This window comes from Aegilops tauschii, chromosome 7 (assembly GCF_002575655.3).
Source record: "Aegilops tauschii subsp. strangulata cultivar AL8/78 chromosome 7, Aet v6.0, whole genome shotgun sequence".
Lineage (NCBI taxonomy): Eukaryota > Viridiplantae > Streptophyta > Magnoliopsida > Poales > Poaceae > Aegilops > Aegilops tauschii.
In genome coordinates, this window is record NC_053041.3 from 1312106 (window position 1) to 1326845 (window position 14740).

General features: G+C 37.0%; 1 pseudogene; it reads left to right on the plus strand.

The window, feature by feature from the left end:
* The first annotated feature begins 943 nt into the window (after window positions 1-943).
* LOC109731722 (achilleol B synthase-like) lies at window positions 944-14275 on the plus strand (annotated as a pseudogene).
* The last annotated feature ends 465 nt before the right edge of the window (window positions 14276-14740 follow it).

Genomic DNA, 14740 nt, shown 5'->3' on the forward strand with positions numbered 1-14740 from the left:
CGAGAAAACTGGTAGGGAGAACAACAAGTCTTCTGCAAGGTCAAAATTGAGAACAAAATGTTTGGCTTGGAAGCAGGGGTTTATCGGACGGAAACCATACGTCTGATTTTGCCCGGTGTGTACTTATCAACAGTATGTGTTGGTACATCTTCTATTGTTCAGTAGGCTCCTACGCTTAAGTAAACAATGTCCACCTGATCTTTTGTGATTCCATAGAGTAGCACGGGCATCTTGCTTGTATATATCTTACGTTGAGTATTTAAAGAAGCCACGAGGGCTGAGAAAAAATGTAGCACTTGTGTTCACCAAAAGGATCAGACCCTCTTGGCAAAGCTAGCAGTCGGTTTCTTCCTTGGTGTGTTTATTGTTCCCTCGTGAGCTGTGAGACGGAGCTAGAGCAAGCAGAAGAGCATGCAGCTCCAACAGTGTTTACATATTCGCATATGGCTAGATGCTGTATCCTATTTTCAGTAGTATCTGTGCTACTCCATCCGTCCCATAATATAATAACGTTTTTGACACTACACTAGTATAAAAAACGTTTTTATATTTTGGGACGGAAGGAGAACTAATTAAGGAGAAATTAAAGCTGCATTCATATTAATACGTATTGTTGTTGCCAGCATGCATGCGACAGCCTGGTTCACATCGCCACAGACCTATCATCATTACAACGTGAGTTACTACTATTTATTACGTACTTGATGAACAATGAATCACGGTAGAGATGAGGTTAATTTGTGGGAGCAACAAGCAGACGATCAGGTCTTTGTGCCAGAAGAGGATAACGATGAGGACGGTGAAGACGGAAGGTAGCTAGGGCTGAATTGAAGATGGCCACCTGTCCTCTGGACCAATATTAACTACTGTACACACAAGTTGGCCACCAGAACTTTACTTACTAGGCGCCGGTGAGCCGATCTGATCTCAAGTCTGAAGCGATCCACCATACGAGTATATATTTTGGGTTAGCTAGCTAGCTAGTTAGTGAACGGCAGGGAGGGAGGGAGATGTGGAGGCTCAAGGTGTCGGAGGGCGGCGGGCCGTGGTTGCGGTCGGTGAACAACTTCCTTGGCAGGGCAGTGTGGGAGTTCGACCCCGACCACGGCACGCCCGAGGAGCGCGCCGAGGTTGACACACTGCGCCGGGACTTCACCCGCAGCCGCTTCCACAAGAGGGAGTCACAGGATCTTCTTATGCGCATGCAGGTACTTATATACTGCGTGTCACGTCTATGTAAACTTGTTGTATATGCAAATCTGGGTTTTAAGTAAGTATATACTCCAGCATCTACCGTACAATTCTCAAATTATCTATTGCATGCAGTATGCGAAAGAAAAGCTTCTTCAGGTTCAGGTGGATCTTCCGGCGATCAAGCTTGTAGATATTGCACAAGTCACAGAAGAGACTGTATTAACATCATTGAGGCGAGCCCTTAGTCAACACTCTGCTCTGCAAGCACACGATGGGCATTGGCCTGGCGATTACAGTGGAATTATGTTCATTATGCCCATCTTGGTCTGTATTTTATTTTACTTACTTATCTCACTATATTTTGACTTCACTTTGTTTCATGAAATATATTTTATAGTTAGTCGGTGAATATTGCTAGCAGAAAGGAAATGCTCTATTGTTGGATGGTGAACCTGATTGTTTGTGACATAATTTTTAGTAATTTTTTTACCCAAGTCTTTCCAACAAGTTGTATGTGTACTGCCAGAAATTCTGTAGTAAAAATTTCACTTCCTTTTGTACTGCTTAATTAAGGACTATCTAATTATAGTGCCAGCGATAATCCTGAAATGTTGGCCAGTTCAGTTTAATGTTGGGTTGTCAATAATCCTGAAATAATTATCATAGTGATGATTTTTATTTCAGTTTACCGTAGTTGGCCTATGGACAACATTATGATGATGATTTTTATTTTATCTTGCAGATATTTGCTCTACATGTTACTGGAACACTCAATACCGTCCTTTCAAGAGAACATCGTCGTGAGATTTGTCGCTATATTTACAACCATCAGGCATGCCAACATCAGTTCCACTTACTTTCTAGTAATAGTCTTTATATGCCAAATGCGCATTACTGTTCCATGGTACAGAAGAACATGACGAAATTGCATTTATTGTAATCCATGTAGAATGAAGATGGTGGTTGGGGCACACAAGTGTTGGGCCCGAGCACCATGTTTGGATCATGCTTAAACTATGTTACCTTGAGGCTTCTTGATGAGGTGGACAATGAAGCCTTGATCAAGGGGCGTGCTTGGATTCTATTGCATGGAAGTGCAGCTGCAATACCACAATGGGGAAAGATATGGCTCTCGGTATGCCACTGAAAGACAAACAATCTAGTGTGTGACATATATCTATGCATGCGTGTGTGACAATAAATCGGGCTCTATGGGGCATGTTTTTTTTTGGCAAATTCCTTAAGTATCATGAAGGGATTTTTTCTAAACCAGTTACATGTTAAGTCTAACATTTTCCCTAACTATCTTGAACAAACTTAAATTGCACTTTAAAATTTAATCATAATGCCTTTTGCATGAATTTTTTGTGAATGTACTAGATTGTTAATAAATAAGAAAACTGATTAAAATTTATCAAAATCTTCATCTTTATGGTATTTTTAGTTTTCCTCCAAATTAAAATGAATTCCATGACTGTTTGTTGTTTCTATTTTAATTACAAGAATAGATTTCTCGAAAATTAAGGTAATAATTATTTATCTCCACTTTAATTAGTGAAAGCATTCCGAGTGAAATAGTTTAGCTTCTTAGTTTCTAGGGTATGTTAGGTCTCAGCCCTAAAATGACCAAATGTTGGTGGCCAAAATTGTTGTTGTATTTTACCTAGAAACCATTATTTCTTCGCTAATTAAGGAGGGGTTAATGCAAGTGATTCATGTTTTATAAATGAAGGTGGTTGGTTTGTATGAATGGTCTGGAAATAATTCGATCATTCCTGAACTATGGCTTGTCCCACATTTTCTTCCAATTCATCCAGGTACTTGTTTCTTTTGTGCGAATCCTCTACATATGTAATGCCTCTCATGACTAAAATGTACACTAAATTTCCAAATCTGTTCTTACTATCTCAATTCTCTTTGTTGTTTTCCCTACATGTACCAGTCAACTTTCTCGAGTTTCTCCTTGTCTTACTATCTACATTGAATGCACATTTTTATGTCATAAATGACCATATTGACATTTTCATGCACTACTGTGTTGGCTATTAATTATGTCACCAATTTTAGTTAAAATTTTACGAAGTTACGGGCAGATGAAGAAGTACTTGTTCTAAGTTGCTTTTTTGTTTAAACTATAGTTACTTGAAAAATATTTCAATAGACCCAGACTTCATTGCATCCATTATGTTCAATGGAAATTGATATCGGGGATGCTCTCATGGGGATTTCATGACCATAGACATTTCTAAGAGGTGGGGGGGGGGTGTGCGAGAGGATGGCCGAGGAACAAGATTCACTTGATGGATTTTAGCCAGGTTTGGGCCCTCTGTCTAAGAGGTCATACCCTATTCCTGCTGAGTGTTGCTTCTTCCTCGTATGAGGGTTTTAGTAATGGCATGAATGCTCACAATGGAAACCCCCGACCAAGTTCCCTAGCCATGCCTTATATAGGCATGGCAAGGTTAGAAGCTACAGCGGTCAGCTGGATTAATATCTGCTAGTAATGGCTCATTGAATGTCGATTGTTTTTGTTGCTACTCATTACATGATGTAATGCCTGGATTGGTTGTTGAGTGGAGCGGGCGGGTAGTAATGCCCGCTTTCATGACACTCCCTTTGACATGCCGAGTGGATTTCCTAGATAGCTTCCTGCCGACTAGGCTTTGTGGATTCGTCCTAGATATATAGGCCTCATATTATGGGCTTGGTCCTTCCCCATCCTACTAGGCCTATACCATGTCGTGGGATTGCTCAATTGTGATTCTCTCATCAGATTCCACATGTTAAAATGTTAAACCCTCCATTCCATAATTTTTATCGTGGTTTAGTAAAAAAAACTTGAACTAAAACTATGACAAGAATTATGGAACGGAGGGAGTAAACATGATTTGGACTAAACTAAATCTAATTCAACAAAATGCAATTATGTATGTGATTTATAGTTTTGACCCTTCACATGTAACTTTGTGCATTTTTTTGGATAATTTGGGATCAATTTATTTGTTTGAGTCATAGGAAAATAGTGTGTTGCTACGGGAGATAGTTCCCCCATTGGGGCATCGAATGATGAATGTACCTTATTAGATTCATACCTGTCGAAAGATATGTTGTCACATGAATCTCTACGACTGTGTGGAAGGTGGAAGCAGGAGCGACATCTACCCCCACCCCATAGAAAATCGGAGTGACATAATGAGTATAAGTTGATATCATGCATACGAATGAGGATAGTTGTATACTAATAAGTAACACGAGTTGCATGTTTCTTTTGAAACTGTAATTCGTGAGTGCTAAGTTTGGTTGTTTATGTGGATAAAAGGTAATGAATCAAGAACCATTCAGCAATTAACATCTTCAATAATGCATTTGGATGTTACTTTTATGAACATTTTTCTTATTTAGGTGTACTTTCTCTTCCATAGGACGATTCTGGTGCTTTTGCCAATTGATTTATATGCCAATGTCTTATCTCTATGGTAAAAAGTTTGTTGGCCCACTTACACCAACAATATTGGCAATAAGGGAGGAGCTCTATAGCATACCATACGGTGAGGTCGATTGGAATAAAGCACGTGACACTTGTGCCAAGGTTTGTTTTAGTAAGATTGCTAGCTCGAAATGTAACCCTTATTTTGGAAGCAAATATATTAGTAAGTTGTTTTTTGAAAACAGATCGTACCGTAGAGTGCGAACCTCCTACATAATCTGTTCATTTATGTATGCCATCTTATAGTTAGTTGTAGTAACTATGCATGTGTAAATTTTATGTTTTATACATACTATCATTTGGTTGTGTGTATGCTCAATTATTACAAAATTAGAACAACACTGAATATCTCTAATTGTGTTTAGTTTTGCTTTGCAAATTGTAAGTTTATATATGTACTTTGTTTTCATTTTGAGTTAAGTTGCTTACACTTGTCACATGTGCATGTTCTTATGATACAAAAAGAAAACTAATGACTATTAGTGATCGCGAAAACTGTAGAAGAAGCATTACACAACTTGTAAAACTAATGATTAAAGCTTAGATAAGGTGACTGCCAATGGAAGTAAGATGGGAAAATTATAATTATTTACTCAATATAAATCTTGTCTGTTTTCCTTAAATTGAAATTGTCAAGTATTTAATTTATGTGTCAAATATACGCTTTTAACTGCCTTTTTTATTATCTGTTGTTGCATGCAGGAAGACCTTCGCTATCCACGATCATTGCTGCAAGATGTTATTTGGACATGTCTTACGAAATTTGTGGAACCAGTGTTGAATTGTTGGCCAGTTAATAAGCTAAGAGATAAAGCATTGAAAAACCTCATGAAACATATCCATTATGAAGATGAAAGTACTAAATATATTGGTATATGTCCGATTAACAAGGTAATATAGGCTTACTTCTTCATCTATAGAACAAAATTATGGATGACTTTTGCTAATTTTGCAAGAGAATTTGTCTAAGGCTAGACTCAATTCGTTTTGAGTGAAGCAAGCTTTATGTTTGGGATTAGACGTGAGCTAAATAGAACTGATTGTAGATACTATGCATGATCTTCAAGGTTTTGTCTATCTACATGTCATTTCACCAACATATATATATATTCTAGATAATGTTATTATTAGTCAAAACCTAATAGCCAGTATTGTCTTGACTACGGTTTTGCTGTCAAGAGGAGCTATGAAGCACTAAAAAAATAGAAGTTTTATTGTATTCGTTATGCATATATTTAGTGTAATAACCTTGGTGCTTATGCAATTACAATTGTTTCTTATTTTCTACATGTGTTATATTAAATATATGCATACAAAAGGAGGAGCATCATGATAGATGTTTAGTATTATTTAACGGTGTATGCTTAGAACTAGACAATCAAACCAGTCCCAGCCCCCCCCCCCAAACCCAGTCATTGCCACTGTCAAGTTCATGTGTTAACATTCCTATTAGCCATTTTACCATCTAAATGATTTCTTTGCCATTTTCTCACAATTTATCTCGTAACCTAAGTAATTTGAACTAACACATTGAGATTTTTTTTCTCTAGGCACTAAATATGATTTGTTGTTGGATCGATGATCCAAATTCAGATGCATTGAAGTTGCATATTCCAAGGATCTATGATTATCTATGACTGGCAGAAGATGGCATGAAAGCACAAGTAACAATTTTTTTGCATGTTTTTACACTACTTTTCCTTCACTCCATTTGTTATAGTTCAAAAAGGTTGAGCACCATTATGTGTAAATCTTGGCTTGAAAGATCAGCTACTTCATCCTGTTGATTCCACGACTACTGATAGATTATTTGTTTATGCATTTTGTGTTTATGGATAATTTGTTTACCAATGAAACCAAATGGAGAATAGAATGTCACACCCTATATTTCTTAATTAACTATAAATTTTCTTTCCTTTTTATATTTTTTGTTCTTTAGGAATTTTTTGCTTCTTGCTGACCTCCACGAATGTCATGCCATCAGAAAACTTTGCATACATGTGAAACACATAATTGTTTTTTGTCCATAAATTTCAGTATTTTTATTATTTTACCATTTTTTAGATTATACTGTTCCACCGGGTGCATGTGAGCTCGTGCTCACAAACTCCATGTCCGTTTTATGAGATAGTTTTGTTGTGATACATCATCTCATCGGAGCCATCACCGAGAAGATTGAGTTTGTTGGTTTTCGTTGAATGAATGGATATGATTTATTGGATTCATAAAACATGCGCTTTTATAAGTAGTGGATAAGGAGATAAATGAACAATTAGTGGATACTAACATAAGGAGACAAACTGACAATTAAACCAGAGCCTGCTCCAGATGCCTCGACGCCTCCCCCTCCCCCCCGGTGTTTCACCGGTGCTGATCTTTGCAAAGGTCCCTCCCCTATACTACCAATAAGTTCAGTTTCTTCGAATAAACCAAATCTAACCTTTGTTCGCTCCTACTGCCTCCCCTCTGGTTTTTGGTTGCGGTTGGATGACAGATAAAATAATGCTAATGAGGGAGGGGGGAGGATTGGGTTGTTTCCTAGAAAGGAGAGGGGAAGCAACATGAGCGAGGATTATGTGTGTAAGTTTTTTTGTGTGTATCCCCTTTGTTGGCCATCATGGATTCGACCCATTTTAATTGGGACCAATTTTTCAACAAAGTCAATTCTGAAAGCAAATAAAATCTAATAAAATGAAACGCTACTAAAACATTATGAGAAAATTTCGGAAAGTCAAATTAGACAAGAGGAATGCAATAAAAATACAACAATACAAACATAGGAAATTGCGAAAATTCATTTCATCCTTTCATTAGGCAAGTTAATTTCAAAAAATGTGAGATTAATTTGAGCAACTCCACATAAATCAGTTTATTGATACATGCACCTGGCTTGCAACATGCTTTCCATCATTTTTTTAATCCATCAAAATGAGGATGTTACATTGTTTTTATGTTTTTTTTAATATTTTCCATGTATTTGATGTGAGAGCTTCTTTCATACACATCTGTAATTCAAGTGTTCTATGAAGATACATGTGTATTGCATACACCCATTTTGCCTAGTTATTTATGATAGGTATATGATGGTTGTCAAAGCTGGGAGACATCTTTTATTATCCAAGCATATTGCTCAACAGACCTTATTAATCAGTTTGGTCCAACACTTCGGAAAGCCCATGAATTCATTAAAAATTCACAGGTTAAATATTCTCTATCTCCCGACCTTACATATTGAAAATAAAAAAATATTGGCATAGTAATTTCGACATCAACTTCTTACTTACAGGTTCTTGAGAACCATCCTGATAACAAAGCCTATTACCGCCATAGATCGAAAGGTTCATGGACACTTTCAACCGCAGATAATGGCTGGTCTGTATCAGATTGTACTGCAGAAGCACTTCAGGTCATGAGAAATTATTTCTGATATTGTCTTAATCTAGAAAAGTGGGAATGTTCTTTCGTGGAAAAAGTCTATCATTAAGTGCACTACTGGTTAATATATGCTTCACCCAAAAAGTATATGTGATTTTATAGGTTCCAAACATTTGATTTACACAATAGAATGGTGAATGATTCTAAAATTTCCCAAGAAGCTAATGAATGTCTATGGAAAAAGATAAGCAAGGTTCTCATACATAACTAATACAACGCTTCATGATTTGTATTTTTGTATTATATATACATTATAAAATTCGTACACAAATATTTGCAAGTGCACTTGTGTCATTATGTCATTGAATTTTGTGGAACTTTTCGGTTATTTTCAAGTGTACAAATGCCCTAACGTTTTCTGTGTGGATAAGTCACTAATTGCAAAACATATTTTTCTTAACAATTCTTATCTCTTTAGGCATTATTATTGTTGTCAAATATCCCTCCTAATCTCGTGTGGGGGGGGGGGGGGTCCAATAAAAGGAGAAAGGTTGTATGATGCAGTGGATTGCTTACTTTCTTTCATGGTATGAGCCTAACTTGGATATTGTTTCATGTCCTCATAGTTAATTTTCTCAATTTTTTGAGGTACTTTGTCTAAATTATAATCAATCCAGTCCACTTATATCATCTCTTCTACAGTCATGCCTACAGGTAAAGGCTGTGTGATCTTGTCTAGAGGTCAAGGCAGGTACAACATGCCCTTGGGACAAAGATAACATTGAAAAGAGTATCAACGATACATCTAAATTTCAAAATCATGGAAATACATGCACATAAACAGATAGAATACAATGTGAAGATGTGAATTGCATTAAAAAATAATGTCACTAATAGATAGTGCCCCCAATGGCCAATAAATGTGTGCGAGTAGTGTAGATAATAATTTATAGCTAATGATTAAAGTATACTATGGTTCACCAAAATAATGTGGGGGGAATGGGGCGTCGTATAGATCGTTGTGCTTTGAAACTGTTGATTTGGGTCCATGGAGTACATTAAGTGAGTGACATGATATCCTAACCAATCATACATCTACAAATATTCTCACATGGCATTCGACTTGTTGACACCCTCTTTACAACAGAGGGAGAGATTGGCAACAATAGAGGTGACAATAGAGATGGGCTCATCTTACTAGCCAATGTCGATGACTGGGTACCCTACAATTTTACCCGAAAACTCAAGATTTGAGGAGCAGCGGGAAATATATTTGAACACTCCCTCATGTCTAGCCTCCTCCAAGTCCTAAATGTGGGATCGACGTAGACCAGGAATATTATTATTGCATTTTTTAGGTCTTGAACTTGAGACCTCTAGGCTTTAGTGCGGTGCCAGAGGTTAAGAACTATGGGTCCAAATGAACTATGAGCTGACCCTGCAACTAATAGATAGAATTGTCATTTCATGGCCCTAGTACCATATTGAATTGCATGCATCATCTAGCTCACCCAAAAGCTCAAGCTTCTGAGGAGATTGGCAATGTATTTCAACTAGTTCCTCCTACTCCTCATTATGGTTATGATCGGGTTACAACCAATTGTTTTGTTCTCTTTGGTAATACTAGTTTGGCTTGGACTAAGTTTGAATACGATCCTCAATGGTCGCTGAACCAATGCCAGGACTTTGTTGGTCTTGGACCCATTTTCCATGCCGACACACCTGAAATATTGCATCAGACTAGTTTAATTCAATCGACGTTAGGACAAGACAAAAGGTACACTTATAGGCAGTAATTATGTCAAACATCATATGGGTAGAAGCGTGTTGTGGTGGAATAGTTGGAATGTTAGAAACAACATGGATTCATCATATCTTTGTTTCCAATGTTGGCGTTCTATTGTCGTCATGATTAGTTGTTGACAAAATATTGGGGATCCTATGGTGCAAACAAGTATTAGCTACAAAAGGTTTCTGAACTTTCTCTCCCAGATTTTTGCACATCACTCCAATTTCGGTGATGAATAATTTTGAAGGATAAAGAGTTCATCAACTGCATAAGATACAATTATATGTATCATCATCATTCCTTTAAATCATTATTCCTTACTGAAATTGTTTCAGTTTTGTGCTCTTGTGTGGGTTATAAGTTTATATTACGTCTTAAGACAAAGTATCTTCCTTTTTTAACTTATTTTATTATTCCATTTTTAGTAATGCTTACTACATTCTATGTGTTCTCTTTAAATAATTGAACCTTGCAATTCAAATAAATGATTATTGATAATAAGCTTGTCTCCTTTGAAGAACAAAGATGGTACCTTTTCTACGTACGAGTGGAAGAGAACTACTTCACTGATTGAGGTGAGTATTTGGCAGTTCTACATCTCTTATATGGGATACCAAGTGCACCAATTCTATGGGGACTATTTTAATTGCATGTAACAAGGTTTTAAAAACCTTGTGTACACAAAATAATCTTAAAATAAGGACAAGTAGTTTCAGTTTGCAAATTCAGAATGGAAATTCAGATGTAACCAGTTCTTGGCCAGAGTTACAGTCAATTTAAATTTTAAAAACTAACCAAATAGACAACCCACTACACTACACTTGACCACACTTGGGAATCAGCTACTTCTGAATAGTATTTTTATCACCCGAAATGACAACTACCTGTACAATAATAGTCAGTAGTATCTTTGGATGACAGAGATAGGAATGGGTCCAGTTTATGCAGCAGGTACCCTGTATATTAATGCTCGAACCCAATTAGCACATGAATATTATAAAAAATAAACTACAACATAATCTAATAGTTCAAACTGGGGAATAAATTTTAATATCTAGCATTCACTCATTGTTTATTCCTCTTATCTTGTGTATTGTATATCTATTCAGAATGTCCAAAATGATATTGTTGTTTTAACATGTTTTACTTGACCATACACTAACTTTTTAAATTTGTAATAGGTTCTCAACCCTTCTGAGACTTTTCTGAATATTATGGTCGATTATCCGTAAGGAGGAAAACATCTTGCTTGCAGAAGATATCATCTATTCTTTTTTCCTTCATATAATTGGAGAGCTAATTCATGTGCTTAAATCAATTGATAGATCCGTCGAATGCACATCATCGGTGCTTCAAGCCTTGATTATGTTTAGAGAAATTTACCCGGGGTACCGTGAAGAAGAGATAGGAAAATGCATTAAAAATGCTTCCATATTTATTGAGAATAGTCAACGAAAGGATGGTTCATGGTATCTAAAATATTTTGTTTGTTGGTGTCAATTATTTGAACTTTATATATTGTTAGTCAATAATTGGATTATTTCTTATCTAATAGGTATGGCACTTGGGGTATATGTTTCACTTATGGAACATTATTTGCTGTAAAAGGTTTAATAGCTTCTGGAAGAACTTACGAAAATAGTTCCTTTATACGCAATGCATGCAACTTTCTATTATCAAAGCAGTTAAGTACATGTGGATGGGGAGAGACTTATCTTTCTAGTGAAATTGAGGTAATTTTTCTTGAGAAAGCTTTTGAGATGCTATCCGTAATGCATGTAGCCCCGCGCTGTTATTAGGGTTTGATAAGGTCATGCTTGGTTTGTAAAAAAAAAATCTTGAGCAAGCTTTTGAGATGCTATCCGCCTATCCCTTAGCAAGCTTTCGAGATGCTATCCCCTAGTAGATGTATCTGGCAGATCATTAGCACAAACTCCATAGCCCCAAATAGTTCAGAAATTTGAACCATACATTGGAAAATCATTAGGAATAGATTGTGTTGCGCAACCCTGATCCCACTAAACTAGCGTCGTAGGTCTGTTAGACTTGCAAAGGCAAACTATAGAGAAACACAACCTTATAAGAGATCTTGGCCCCCCTCCCCTCTGTATAATTTTTGCTCTCTACTTCCCTCCACAGCCATGTTTGTTCATAGCATCTCGATATTTGGTAAGTTTCAGTTTCTGGCCAAACATTTGTTGAATGGGCATGTTTTCGTTGCAACAGGCTAGATTTCTGGTCAAATACATATGATATACTCCCTCCATTCCCTTATACAAGGCCACTACCAAAAATACATTTTGCATCAATACAAGGCCACAAACGGTAACCGAGGCAAAAATTAATGATGTTTTCTCGTACTAGTAACTTTTTAATACTTACATGCATGTAGTCATAATGACACTTAGCTACTTCCTTCACATTCATTCGTTGCATGCTTGTGGCGTATTAAAGATCCCGGTTAACGAAAAGAAAAGTTGCCTTTCAAAGTAGTCATTAAATTTTCCCTTGGTACCTGTAATATGAGTTTGTGGCCTTGTATAAGGGAATGGAGGGAGTACCGTCATGTAGAACATATGATATACCATGGTTGGTGTGTAGGTTTTAGAAAACAAAAGGTCCATTGATGGCATGCTGCCCAAATCAATGATTGCTTAGTTGTAGGTTTTAGAAAAATAAAAAGGGGCAAATCCGGGCCTGTTAACATTTTCCTTGCTGTAGCTAACCTCCTATGTTTTGGATCATATCCTTTTATCTGAGAAAACGCAATAAGTATTGCACCTCGTTTTGGAACATGCCCAAGCAGGCAACAACCGAGGGAAACAAAAAGAACCAAGTGGTACAATGGCACCATGAAAAAGAGCCTCATGGCACAATCGAGCTGAGTAGATGCTGCTAGCAGTCCATCTTTTGATCACCTCCAACAGTGTTGGAAATGCACATTCAGTCTATACTGAAACCATCATCCCTTCTGGAACCCCGATAAAGTGGGACCGGCTAGGGGTTCACCTAGGGATTAACTAGCTGCGTTTTCAATGCGACTTGCTTCATCATGTTTAACTTGTATAATTTTATTTGCTTGTAATAACTAGTTGTCTATGCCCTACTCAATCATCCCACAACTCCTATCTCTCAGACTAATTCCAATTTCAAAATATAATAATCTTACTCATTCTTCATCTATAATCAATGAAAAACAGTTATCCCTTATTATGTTGTCACATGAACATAGAAATTAGTCATGTCAATTGATGTGATGGAAGTGTCTTGGAAGTGAAATTGTGACAAAATACGTTTGTCCTTATTTGTTAGTCAATGCTGCTCTTACCTTACCCGGCTGAATGTTTTACCGTAAAGCCCTTGTTGTGCAAGCTACCAACTTGAGTCCTTTGATTGAATAATTAATTATATGCATAATGATAAGCCATTTAAAATTAGTATAATTGAAAATGTCTAGATCCCGTTCCCTTTGAACCATTGACATATTGTGAGTTCTGATTATGGAAAATCTTAATGAATTTAATGATGGTTTCCACTCTAATATTTTACAGTCTTATGTGGATGCCGCTAGTCCTCATGCAGTCAACACTGCTTGGGCAATGTTAGCTTTAATTTATGCTGGGCAGGTATGTTTTCTTCATGGTTCATTTGAATTGACCCTGGGCTGCTAATATATCGTTAACTTTCAACTATTCTGGCATCCACATGTTATTTTCGTATCACGGTCATTCTATTCAGGTTGAGCGAGATCCCGCACCACTATATCATGCTGCAAAAGAATTGATCAATATGCAACTAGACACAGGCGAGTTTCCCCAGCAAGTAAGCATTGAACTTTTGAGGCTACATTAATAGTTTATCGTTCCTGCTTAGGATCATGTCGAATCATCTGATAACCTTGTTATACCTAAATATATGGCAGTGTTATGCCAAAGTACATTTTTTTTTGGAAATGTCTGTTACTGCTTCCTAAAGCAATCTGAAGTTTCACCTTTGGTGGCAGGAACACATTGGATGCTTCAACTGCTCCTTTTACTACAATTACGGCAACTACAGCAATCTATTCCCCATCTGGGCTCTTGGGGAGTTTCGTCGTCGACTGCGTGTGAAGAACTGAATCCGCTGAACATGATCCAACCGAAGATGGAAAATGGGCTATAGACAAACTACATCTATGTAGAACAGAAGATGAGATTGTGTAAACCCAACATCTGCCTACACTATGAATCCTCGCGCTTGACTTCCAGAGTTAATTAGGCAGTACGCTGATTGCTGAAATAATACTTGAGTAGCGAATACTATAGCCTAATAACTCTGGATAAAAGTCTAGGAATTTTTATGTGATGGAGCTGTGGTATGTAATAATACTCTGGAAAACAATGTATGCAGGAAGTGTATTCATTCAAATAATATCTTATATTCCAATAATATCCAATGGTTTGTGGAATGTATTAGTATTAGTTGAGGGTACATTGTATATTTATTTTCATACAGTGTTAGCAGCATGCAATGCCTAATATGGCCATTATGGACTGAGATGAGTCGATGCATATCACTCAATAAATCTGCAAGCAATACACTGTTACAGTGTTACTGTATGAAAGAATTCAGTGAGTGAGATTTTGTTCGAGTACGTCAAAGATTCATCGACTGAATCTGCTTCTTACGGGCCAAAATATATTGACTCTTCACACTTATGGGCCATACATGTCTTGCAGAGTTAGGCTTCCTTCAAGCTGCTAGGAGTGTTGCTTTTGGCACCGGAGAGTCGGTGGACGAAATAGAGCATGCATTGCATGCAGCAAAAAACAGAGGAGGAGCTGCTCTGCTCTGCTCTGTTTCGGCCAACCGATGCCTTTTTTTTTTGCTTTTGCTTCATCCTTCCAAAAAGCATG